General features: G+C 46.7%; 1 pseudogene; it reads left to right on the top strand.

Moving 5' to 3' along the window:
- Positions 1–11,850, top strand: part of LOC120862671 — a 13,909-nt pseudogene extending 2,059 nt beyond the window's left edge.
- The last annotated feature ends 210 nt before the right edge of the window (positions 11,851–12,060 follow it).

The following is a 12,060-nucleotide window of genomic DNA, read 5'->3' as shown; positions in this document are numbered from 1 at the left end:
TGTAAGCCATCCAGTCTGTGGTCCTCTGTGTGGCAGGACCAGCTGACTAGTATAGGCTCCTGTGCTGTGCTGTGCCCAGGTGCTCAGTCCTGTCGGACTCTTTGCGACTCCACGGACTATAGCCCTCCAGGCTCCTCTGTCCACAGGGATCCTCCAGGCAAGAATACTGGAGTGAGTTGCCAGGCCCTCCTCCAAGGGATCTTCCCAACCTAGGAATCGAACCAGGGTCTCCTGCCTTGCAGGTGGATTCTTTACCAGATGAGCTACTTGGGAGCCAAATATAGGCTCCTACCCTCCTACAGAGACTGGGAGATGCCAGCACTATCTCCTTTAATACTCCAGATTCAAAGAGATGGCTCCCAAGGCCCACACTCTAGAGCCTGCAGGCCATAACTGCTGAACCCAATACCGTGACCACTGAACCCCACATGCCTAAGGCCAGTGCTCCACAGCAAGAGAAGCCACTTCAGTGAGAAGCCCAAGCACTGCCACTAAAGAGTAGCCCCTGATAGCTGCAGCTGGAGAAAGCCTGCACACAGAAAAATAGACCAAGGGCAACACAAAAAAGAAAATCTGTAAACAGATGCCACTCCAGTATTCTTCCCTGGGAAATCCCTTGGACATAGGAGCCTAGCTGGCTACAGTCCATGAGGTCTCGAAGAGTTGGACATGACTTAGGGACTAAACAGCAGCAAGGGAAGTTATACATTATCAGATAATACACAGTAGGAAAGCTCATGTCACGTAGACTGGAAAATCAGTATCCTTCAATGATTCCTTTTCCACTAGGTGTATAGCTGTCTTAGTTTCTCATTCTTCCTTTCATCTGGGTGGGGTTGGTCATAGAATATGCTAGCACATTTAAGTAATAAATGGCCTTAATAAGTCACCTTAAGAGAAAGAAAGAAACAGATGGCTCCCAGGGCTTTCAGAAAACAGTCCTGAGTTGTAAAACTGGTAAGAGAAAAAGTGACAACAAGATTTTGAATTAAAATGTTCTAAGAAAAGGAAAGTTAGAGGCCTAGAGCTGGGAATGAGCTCAAGCTTCATCTCAAGTTTAGTCCAGCTAAAAGAAATATTAAGGTTACCCTGGTCACACTTCTCAAAAAAAGCCAGTGTAAACCACACAGCAACTCACCTAACGAAGAAAAAGTCCTCAGTAGTGAGGATAAAGGAGGTCAAACCAAAGTCTCCAGAATGTCAATAAGATACAGACTAGCAAGTGATCATGATGATGATGATGATAAAAATAAAAGGTGAGTTTGATTCTGATATTTGCACAGACAAAAAAAAACATGTGGGTTGAAACTTCATTTCTGTGTTAGAATAAAGGGATATTCCTCTATTATAAAACACTAATAATAATAGGAATATTTAATATTCCTCTATTATAAAACAGGAATATCCTGTTCCCTGACAATATTTCAGACCATAATTTTACCATCTATTAATGATCCTGGACTGATAACATATTCATTAACACTAGAGAACAAGCAGTAACTGAACATGTAGTCATTCAATAAATATTTATTGGACTCTTGCTGAGAAATGGGAACTTGGCAGGCACGGAGACAGCAGCTGCCCCTGTTGACCATCTCCTCACACAGTGTGGCCAGGATCTCTCTCTATGTCAACTACACTCTTCCTCTGAACCACGGAGCACAGTAATTGAGTTCAGTGACTATTTCCTCAGTTCATCCCACAAGGATGGCCCATAGCCAGAACCAGTTTTAGATGTCTGGATGAGAAGTTAATTCACTACACACTGTGAAATTAACTCCATACAGCAGTTCTTCCAATTAACTAGATTGATGAAATCAGATGGAAGGGGGTTCAGTTATTTTGAGAAGTCATTTTCTGGGTGTTGAGTATAGACCGTGGGAAAGTTTATGACCAGGGAGTCCAAGCCAGAATTCCCTCTTCTCCTCCTGCTTCTGTCACACCTGAGACAGGCTGGGACCTGGACTAAGGTCTCAACAAGCATCAAAATGCAAAGACACTATAAAGGGAGAACAAGTGCTGCATGCAGGCACAGTTGGGACAAATTATGAGCAACAAGATACAAAAAGATCAAACCCCAACTGCCACTACTGAGGTGTTGGGAGCAAAAGCAAGGTAGTGAGTATAAGCCAACACACAGCACCACCAACGGGGTGGGCAGACCACCTAAGCCACGCCTTCTGCCTCACCCACGGATCCGCCCCCACCCTCAGCCCACATAAGGGACCAGCGTGTCCCCCTCAGGATCGAGAGAGGGAACTTGTTTCCCTTCCCTCGAACTGTAGCAAGAATTCCAATGAAACAGGGCGGGACCCTACGGCCCTTGACCCGCCACGTTCTCAGCCTGCCTTCTGTCCTAGAAAAGCTTTAGCCACACACTAAGCTTAATCAGAGAAGTGAGAAAATGCAGAAACTAAGGAAATAGTCAGCGGAGACCAAATCAGAATAATGTAGTCATTAAGCTTAGTCAAGGACTGTGAGGTCCTTCTCAAGGGCTGTTGATAATATTCTGAGCTCTATCCTGTGAGCTGCCTTATAGATACATAAATTCCCACCAGTTGGAAGAAATTAGCTACATGATGACCAGACTGTAGCCATGATATAAGCTGCCAAAATTCCAAGAATTGTCCTCAAGGAGATGAAAACAAGCCAACCATGGAACCAAAGATTAATTGAACTTGAAACAATCAAGATGACTCTGGTCAGACCATCCATGACCAATTTGGAGATGACTGTCAGAGCTGACTGTGCTGTTTCTGCATGCAGCCCCCTCCCTCTGTCTATAAAAGTTCTTGCCCACTGATTGTTAGTTGGATGGAGTCAGCCTTTGGACAGATGGAGATGCCCTCACCTTCATTTGTTGTTTAGTTGCTAAGCGCGTGACTCTTTGTAACCCCATGGACTGTAGCCTGCCAGACTCCTCTGTCCATGGGATTTTCCAGGCAAGAATACTGGGGTGGGTTGCTATTTCCTTCTGCAAGGAATCTTTCTGAGGCAGGGATTGAATCCACACCTCCTGCATTGATGGGTGGATTCTGGGCAGATTCTTTACCACTGATCCACCATGGAAGTCCCCTACCCACTTCCCCTCCACCATTCCTGGCATCCAAAATAAGGCAAACTTTCCTTTCCATCAACATGACCTCTTTAATGGCTTTTGAGTGGGAAGCAGCCAGAGCCTAGTTACAGGAACACCAATAAAACCTAGCCTGAATTTCTTGTCTGGCCTCTTATCTATTTCTATTGATTAAATAGTCAAGAGGAGGTACCCCACGTCCAAGGTAAGGAGCAGCAGCTGTGCTTTGCTGGAGCAGCTGTGAAGAGATACCCCACTTCCAATGTAAGAGAAACCCAAGTGAGACGGTAGACACTAAGAGAGGGCGTCAGAGGGCAGACAGACGGAAACCACAATCACAGACAACTAGCCAATCTGATCTCACAGACCACAGCCTTCTCTAACTCAGTGAAACCAAGCCATGCCCATGTGGGGCCACCCAAGATGGGCGGGTCATAGTGGAGAGGTCTGACAGAATGTGGTCCACTGGAGAAGGGTATGGCAGGCCACTTCAGTATTCTCGCCTTGAGAACCCCATGAACAGTATGAAAAGGCAAAAAGACAGGACACTGAAAGATGAACTCCCCAGGTCCGTAAGTGCCCTACATGCTACTGGAGATCAGTGGAGAAATAACTCCAGAAGGAAGGAAGGGAGGGAGCCAAAGCAAAAACAACACCCAGTTGTGGATGCGACTGGTGATAGAAGCAAGGTTTGATGCTGTAAAGAGCAATATTGCGTACGAACCTGGAATGTCAGGTCCATGAATCAAGGCAAATTGGAAGTGGTCAAACAGGAGATGACAAGAGTGAACATCTCTCATTCTTGGAATCAGCAAATTAAAATGGACTGGAATGGGTGAATTTAACTCAGAGGACCATTATATCTACTACTGTGAGCAGGAATCCCTCAGAAGAAATGGAGTAGCCATCATAGTCAACAAAAGAGTCCAAAATGCAGTACTTGGATGCAGTCTCAAAAATGACAGAATGATCTCTATTCTTTTCCAAGGCAAACCATTCAATATCATGGTAACCCAAGTCTATGCCCTGACCAGAAACACTGAAGAAGCTGAACAGTTCTATGAAGACCTACAAGGCCTTTTAGAACTAACACCCAAAAAAGATGTACTTTTCCTTATAGGGGACTGGAACGCAAAAGTAGGAAATCAAGAAACACCTGGAGTATCAGGCAAATTGGCCTTAGAGTACAGAATGAAGCAGGGCAAAGGCTAATAGAGTTCTACCAAGAGAACGCACTGGTCATAGCAAACACCCTCTTCCAACAACACAAGAGAAGACTCTACACGTGGACATCACCAGGTGGTCGACACTGTAATCAGATTGATTATATTCTTTGCAGCCAAAGATGGAGAAGCTCTATACAGTCAGCAACAACAAGACTGGGAGCTGACTGTGGCTCAGATCATGAACTCCTTATTGCCAAATTCAAACTGAAATTGAAGAAAGTAGGGAAAACCACTAGACCATTCAGGTATGACCTAAATCAAATCCCTTATGATTATACAGTGGAAGTGAGAAATAGATCTAAGGGACTAGATCTGATAGATAGAGTGCCTGATGAACTATGGATGGAGGTTCGTGACTTTGTACAGGAGACAAGAATCAAGACCATCGCCAAGAAAAAGAAATGCAAAATAGCAAAATGGCTGTCTGAGGAGGCCATACAAATAGCTATGAAAAGAAGAGAAGCAAAAAGCAAAGGAGAAAAGGAAACATACCCATTTGAATGCAGAGTTTTGAAGAATAGCAAGAAGAGATAAGCAAGCCTTCTTCAGTGATCAATGCAAAGAAATAGAGGAAAACAACAGAATGGGAAAGACTAGAGATCTCTTCAAGAAAATTAGAGATATCAAGGGAACATTTCATGCAAAGATGGGCTTGATAAAGGACAGAAATGGTATGGACCTAACAGAAGCAGAAGATATTAAGAAGAGGTGACAAGAATACACAGAAGAACTGTACAAAAAAAATCCTCATGACCAAGATAATCACGATGGTGTGATCACTCACCTAGAGCCAGACATCCTGGCATGTGATGTCAAGTGGGCCTTAAGAAGCATCACTATGAACAAAGCTAGTGGAGGTGATGGAATTCCAGTTGAGCTTTTCTCAAATCCTCTAAGATGATGCTGTGAAAGTGCTGCACTCGATATGCCAGCAAATTTGGAAAACTCAGCAGTGGCCACAGGACTGGAAAAGGTGAGTTTTCATTCCAATCCCTAAGAAAGGCAATGCTATAGAATGCTCAAACTACTGCACAATTGCAGTCATCTCATATGCTAGTAAAATGATGCTTAAAATTTTCCAAGCCAGGCTTCAGCAATACATAAGCCGTGAACTTCCAGATGTTCAAGCTGGTTTTAGAAAAGGCAGAGGAACCAGAGGTCAAATTGCCAACATCCACTGCACCATGGAAAAAGCAAGAGTGTTCCAGAAAAACATCTATTTCTGCTTTATTGACTATGCCAAAGCCTTTGACTGTGTGGATCACAATAAACTGTGGAAAATTCTGAAAGAGATGGGAATACCAGACCACCTGACCTGCCACTTGAGAAACCTATATGCAGGTCAGGAAGCAACAGTGAGAACTGCACATGGAACAACAGACTGGTTCCAAATAGGAAAAGGAGTACATCAAGGCTGCATATTGTCACCCTGCTTATTTAACTTATATGCAGTGTACTTCATCAGAAATGCTGGGCTGGAAGAAGCGCAAGCTGGAATCAAGATTTCTGGGAGAAATCTCAATTACCTCAGATATGCAGATGACACCACCCTTATGGCAGAAAGTGAAGAAGATCTAAAGAGCCTCTTGAGAGTAAAAAAGGAGAGTGAAAAAGTTGGCTTAAAGCTCAACATTCAGAAAACGAAGATCATGGCATCTGGTCCCATCACTTCATGGCAAATAGATGGGGAAACAATGGAAACAGTCGCTGACTTTTTTTTTCTGGGCTCCAAAATCACTGCAGATGGTGATCGCAGCCATGAAATTCAAAGGCGCTTACTCCTTGGAAGGAAAGTTATGACCAACCTAAACAGCATATTAAAAAGCAGAGACATTACTTTGTCAACAAAGTCTGTCTAGTCAAGGCTATGGTTTTTCCAGTGGTCATGTATAGATGTGAGAGCTGGACCATAAAGAAAGTTGAGCACTGAAGAATTGATGCTTCTGAACTATGGTGTTGGAGAAGACTCTTGAGAGTCCCCTGGACTGCACGGAGATCCAACCAGTCCATCCTAAAGGAGATCAGTCCTGGGTGTTCATTGGGAGGATTGATGTTGAAGCTGAAACTCCAATACTTCGGCCACCTGATAGGAAGAGCTGACTCATTAGAAAAGACCCTGATGCTGGGAAAGATTGAAGGCAGGAGGAAAAGGGGATGCCAGAGGATGAGATGGTTGGATGGCATCACCGACTCAATGAACATGAGTTTGGGTGAACTCCGGGAGTAGGTGATGGACAGGGAGGCCTGGCGTGCTGCGGTCCATGGGGTCTCAAAGAGTCAGACATGACTGAGCAACTGAACTGACTGACTGACCATTTGTTGAGATTTGTGCACTAAACTGTACGGGTGTCACATTTCAACAAAAAGTTAACATCTCAGTTTTCCCTAATATCTAGACAAATTGGAAGTTTTCTCCTGTCTGGAATAAAATCAGTTAACTCAATTATGAAGATACTGTACATTTTTCTTTTCTGATGAGAATCACACGTTTTTATTAAAACTCCTGTAATCAAGGACACAAATTATTTCAGACTCCTATTTTCCACAGCTGCAAAAGAATAAATTTTGATTGTTTTAAGCTGTTGAGTCTGGTAATTTCTATGAAAGGACTTCACTTCCAACCCAGCCGGCATCTTCTTGAGCTGCATTCCCAACACCAAATGGTAGTTGGTGAGTTATAATGCAGACAGGTGACCAGTTTTAGAAAAGAGCAAAGAAATTGACCCAGGGATGTCTAGAAACTTGACATCTAGTAGGTGTGGCAAGAAATACCAGTGAAGGGTGTGCTGATCAGTACACAGTAAAGGGATAACTGGTTAATGATATAAATAAGAAGGAATTTCTATTTGGCACAATATACAAAAATTAATTTTAGGTTAATTAATACATGAATGTGACTATTCCTGGGGTCTCAGGGCTGTACGCTAGTAGCAGTGCATTTGGTGAGTTCCTTTAGGTGTGGGGCTGGAGCAGTAAAAAAGAGAAAGCACCGTTTTGGGTAGGATCCAGGTTGTTGTTGGGTCACTAAGTCATGTCCGACTCTTTGTGACCCCATGGACTGTAGCACACCAGCCTTCCCTGTCCTCCGCTATCTTCTGGACTTTGCTCAGACTCATGTCTATTGAGTCAGTGATGCCATCCAGCCATCTAATCCTCTATTGCCCCACCCTCAATCTTTCCCAGCATCAGGGTCTTTTGCAATGAGTCAGTTCTTTGTATCAGGTGGACAAAGTATTGGAGCTTCAGCTTCAGCGTCAGTCCTTCCAATGAATATCCAGGGTTGATTTAGTTTAGGACTGACTGGTAGAGACCTAAAATTCCTGGCAGCCAGCCTCTCCCCAGAACCACCCCAAGCTCTGTGTGGGCTCTGAGACTGCTGCAGGGCCCCCTGTCTTGGGGGAGGACTCATCAGAGTATGAGTGTGTGTGTGTGTGTGTGTGTGTGAGAGATAGAAAGGGGGTTGTGCCTGAGAGGAGAAGGGCAGAAGAGAGGAGTGTGTGTGGTGGTGACAAACTTATTTGTGATGAGGAAGGTAAGTGTGAAGAGAGTGAGGGACCACTGGGGAGAGTGTGTTGGGTGTGAGGGGAGCAACTACAACTCATTAGTATGTCAGGACGTTGGGTGTTTGATGTTGTGTGTGTGCGTGTGTGTGTGTGTGTGTGTGAGACTGTGGACAGCTGAGCCTGGGACAGAAGGGGAGTGGACAGTATGCCTATGCAGAGGGCCCAGAGGGGGGTGCCCTGGGGGCCCAGAGAGGAGAGAGACAGTGAAGGGAAATGCCTGTGAGGGGGAATTTTCTGGATGGCAGTGGATGTAGATGGGAGCCTTCTGTGTGGAATCTGTGTGAAGCAGTGTGTACAGACAGGGTGAGGAAGCCAGGGTCCCTGTGGGAGGGGAGCCCAGCGTGTCTTGGCAGAGAGTGGAGAGTGTGGAGGGCAGGCAAGCAGGCACTTGTGTGTGAAAGAGAGTGTGTGGTGGGGGTGAGGGTGTGCAAAGTGGGGAGAGGGTGTGAGAAGACCTGCATGGAAAGTTTCTCCAGGGCTTCTGTGCACAAGGGTGGAAGGAGTATAAGTGAGAAGCACGGAGTGTATGAGGGGTGTATGAGTGTGTGGAGCTGGAGAGTCAGGGTGGAGTGTGGGTCACGGAGGGCAGTGTGGAGTATGAGGGGGCTGGAGTCTGTGAGGGTGGGGGCTGGGAGAAGAAACATGGATGGGGAGTATGGGGCCAAGGTGGGTGATGGCTGCTGTTGGAGCGGTTGCCATAACGACCGACTCCCTCTGGCTGCCTTTCCTTGGCCTGGACTTTGGAATAAATTAACAGGCTTATTCCTGGTCTGGACCTGGAAGTGAGGTTGTAAGGGAGCCAAAATGGGCAGGGATAGTAAAGAAACGGACACCCCCATGTCACTTCCTTTCAATCTTTTTTTCTTTTAGCTTGGCTCGGAAATGCCACACAAGAACAGCTGCCTGGGGACCGGTGTCAGCTGGGGTCATCAGCCTTCACCTGCTGACGCCTCCCCCAGGCCCAGGGGCTGAGCTGCATTCCCTCCTTCAGTTTCCAATCGGCCTGGAGCCTCTGAGCAACTGTCTTCCCTTCAGTCCCCTCCTGCCTACAAAGCTCATGGGGAGGGACTCCTGGGGGTGCAACAGGTGGGAGTGGGGACACCAACGGAAGTGGTTTTTTGTGTGAGAAGAGAAGAGTGTGAGACACTGAACGGAGGTGGGGAGGTCGAGAGGGGTTTGTGGCAAGGGATGGGCAGTGTGGGGCAAAGATGGGAGGTGGAAATGACCCCAAAGGAAGAGGCTGGGAGCAGCGCGAACCCTCTACCAGGAGCACTCTGCTGTGGCCCTCTCCAGGCTGGGTCCCCCTCACTGTCCCCTAATCGCTCCCTCTTCCTTTCCTCTCCCTTCACCTTCCACCTCCCCTTCCTGTCTTTCCTCTTACCAACCCCCATCCCAGATTTTCCCAGCTCTCCCCCAGGTCTGCCCAGCAGCTCAGGCAGGAAGCAAAGAACCTGCACAGAGAGACTCACAGCCCCCCACCAGCCCCACCCTTAGATACCCACAACCACATGTGTCCTGAACTCTTTCTAGCAGCAGCGGAAGCAGTTTCAGGGGAAATAGGGCTCAGGAGCCTGAGCCAAGTTCCTGGGAAACACTCCACCCCACCCACAGCATTGACTCCAGGAATTCTCTACTTCCAGAGTCTTCTACTCCTGGCATCCTCCCAGGCCCCATACAAGGACTTTATCTTGACAAGAGGCCACCCTACAACTGATCATATCATGTTTACTTCCCACCAGACGGTTTTTGTTTTTTCAGCTCAGTGGTTAACTGCGGGACTCAGGATCATGTGCTTTCTGTCTCTTGAGTCACTTGGCACTCTCCCCTTCACACTGCTGACCCCCTCCCAAATATGTGTCAGGGTTACTGTACTGGCATCAGCTTGTTCCCTGGGGAAGTCCTCAGCCATCCGTGCGGATGTGTGTGCAGCACATCAGGGGTTAAATGGAGACACCAGTGAAGATGGGGGAGGGGAGGGAGGTTGGGAGGGAACCAGAAAAGGGCAGGGACAGGGAAGAAACGACATCCCCTGACATTTCCTGTCAACCTGTTTTTCTTTTAGCCTGGAAATGCCACACAAGAATAGCTGCCCGGGGACAGGTGCCAGCGGGGGTCACCCGCCTTTACCTACTGATGCCTCCCCCAGGCCCAGGGGCTGAACTGCTTTTCCTCCCTTGGTTTCTAGTCGGAAGATAGTGGCTACTTGTGGTGGAGGAGCAGTACATTTGCAAAGAACTAATATTTTTATTACTACCTGATGCTGGGAAAGATGGAGGGCAGAAACAGAAGAAGGCATCAGAGGATGAGATGGCTGGATGGCACCATCGATGCAATGGACGTGAACCTGGGCAAACTTCAGGAGATGGTGAGGGACAGGGAGGCCTGGCTGCAGACCATGGAGTCACATAGAGTCAGTCATGACTGAGTGACTAAACAACAGTATTTTTATTGGTGGTTTGGCAGTAAAGAATCCACTATGCAGGAGACATGTGTATGAGATGCTGGTTCGGTCCCTGGGTCAGGAAGATCCCCTGGAGAAGGAAATGTCGACCCACTGCAGTGTTCCTGCTGGGGAATCCCGTGGACAGAGGAGCCTGCTGGGCTGTAGTCCTTGGGTCACAAAGAGTCAGACACCACTTAGTGGCTAAACAACAACAAACTATTTTTATTAAACTGAAGACAACAGCATCTGGGAACAACATCTGCTCAGAATAGAGGTAAAGACGAGGATTTTTGTCTTCTATTTCTTTTTCAACAATATCACACACTTCCACCATCCACTTTATGGTGGAGTCATAAACTCCACTGGGTCATCACAGCAAGCCTCTCTCACCTGATTTCAATTTGGTCTCAGTCATTATTAGGAGGGCAGCAGGTACTCGGTGAAGACAGGAGGGCAGGCAAGGGAGGGACCCTTGCCTGCTGGAGAGTATGACCTCATTTAAGAATCAAGACCTTTTTTTCCCTTTCTCTAGATTGGGCTGGTTGGCTCCTGTTATCTGACAGTTGATTCCATTCGTTCCATCTTCTTAATTTTTTTATACCTGGAGGTCTTCACCTTTCTCTAAGCTCTTTTACCTAGGTTCTTAAGCCTGAACTCTTCCTACCATCTAGCTCACAAGTTTTTTCTCTCTCTGCTTCAACTCTACAACATGAGTGTAGACCCAGCCATCTTGGCCCCAAAGCATCCAATTCCAAAGACTCTTCACCAATGTCTGAAATTTCTGGGCCTGAAGGAAACCAGGTGTCCTTGCAAGGGTCATCTGCCGAGACCCTTGACAAGGAGACTGGACAGTCCTGATTCTTCCACAAGCCCTAGAGTAAAACTACTGCCCCTACCTGCAGAGAAAAGTGCAGCGAAGAAGGAAGAGAAGGTCCCAGGTAAGAAAGAGAAGATCAGAACCATGTTCACTCAGACCCAGGTGTCTGTGCTCAACGACAGACTTCAGAGGCAGGAATCAGCCTCCAGCAGATGCAAGAACTTTCCAATATCCTGAAACTTAGCTACAAACAGGTGAAGCCCTGATTCCAGAACCTGAAAAACAACTGACTGAGTAAAAGTGACTCTGTGACTCAGGGCCACAGAATTCTTGGGTTTCTGTTTCTGGCACAGGACTGCTTGGTGACCTCTTCTGGAAACCTGCCTATACAGAGTGAACGGACCTAGGATATCCCACCTGGGAGCAGCCAGAGCTGGAACAGTTGGTCTTGAAGCAACCACCCCAGAAAGAGTCAGAGCTGGTATCCCCAAGCCTGGAAGAGCCAGACTTGGAACAATCAGTTCAACAAACATATCGAGGAGTTCCTGCCGCCCCAGATCCAGGGCCAGCAAAACTGTCCTGTCAGCGATTGGGAAGGCACTTTGGAGACTGCTGGAGAAAGCTATAATGTAACATAGCAAATTGCTAAGCATTTGAGTTCCCAGCAGCAAATCATGGATTTATTCCCAAATTACTCTATAAATGCAGAGTCAGGATTTTTATAGATTGCTATATTATTATATCTTTAATATGAGCAGTGACTGTATTCTCTAGAATTTTTCTTCTTTTAGAATTTTGTACCTTTCTACCTTGGAACTTCCCAGGTGACTCAGTGGTAAAGGACCCATCTGTCAGTGCAGGAGACACCAGTTCAAGCCCTGGGTTGGGAAGATCCCCTGAAGAAAGAAATGGCAACCCACTCCAGTGTTCTTGCC

Source organism: Oryx dammah, unplaced genomic scaffold, assembly GCF_014754425.2.
Source record: "Oryx dammah isolate SB20612 unplaced genomic scaffold, SCBI_Odam_1.1 HiC_scaffold_4, whole genome shotgun sequence".
Lineage (NCBI taxonomy): Eukaryota > Metazoa > Chordata > Mammalia > Artiodactyla > Bovidae > Oryx > Oryx dammah.
Note: the sequence above shows the minus strand (reverse complement) of the source record. Positions and strands in the feature narration are given on the sequence as shown.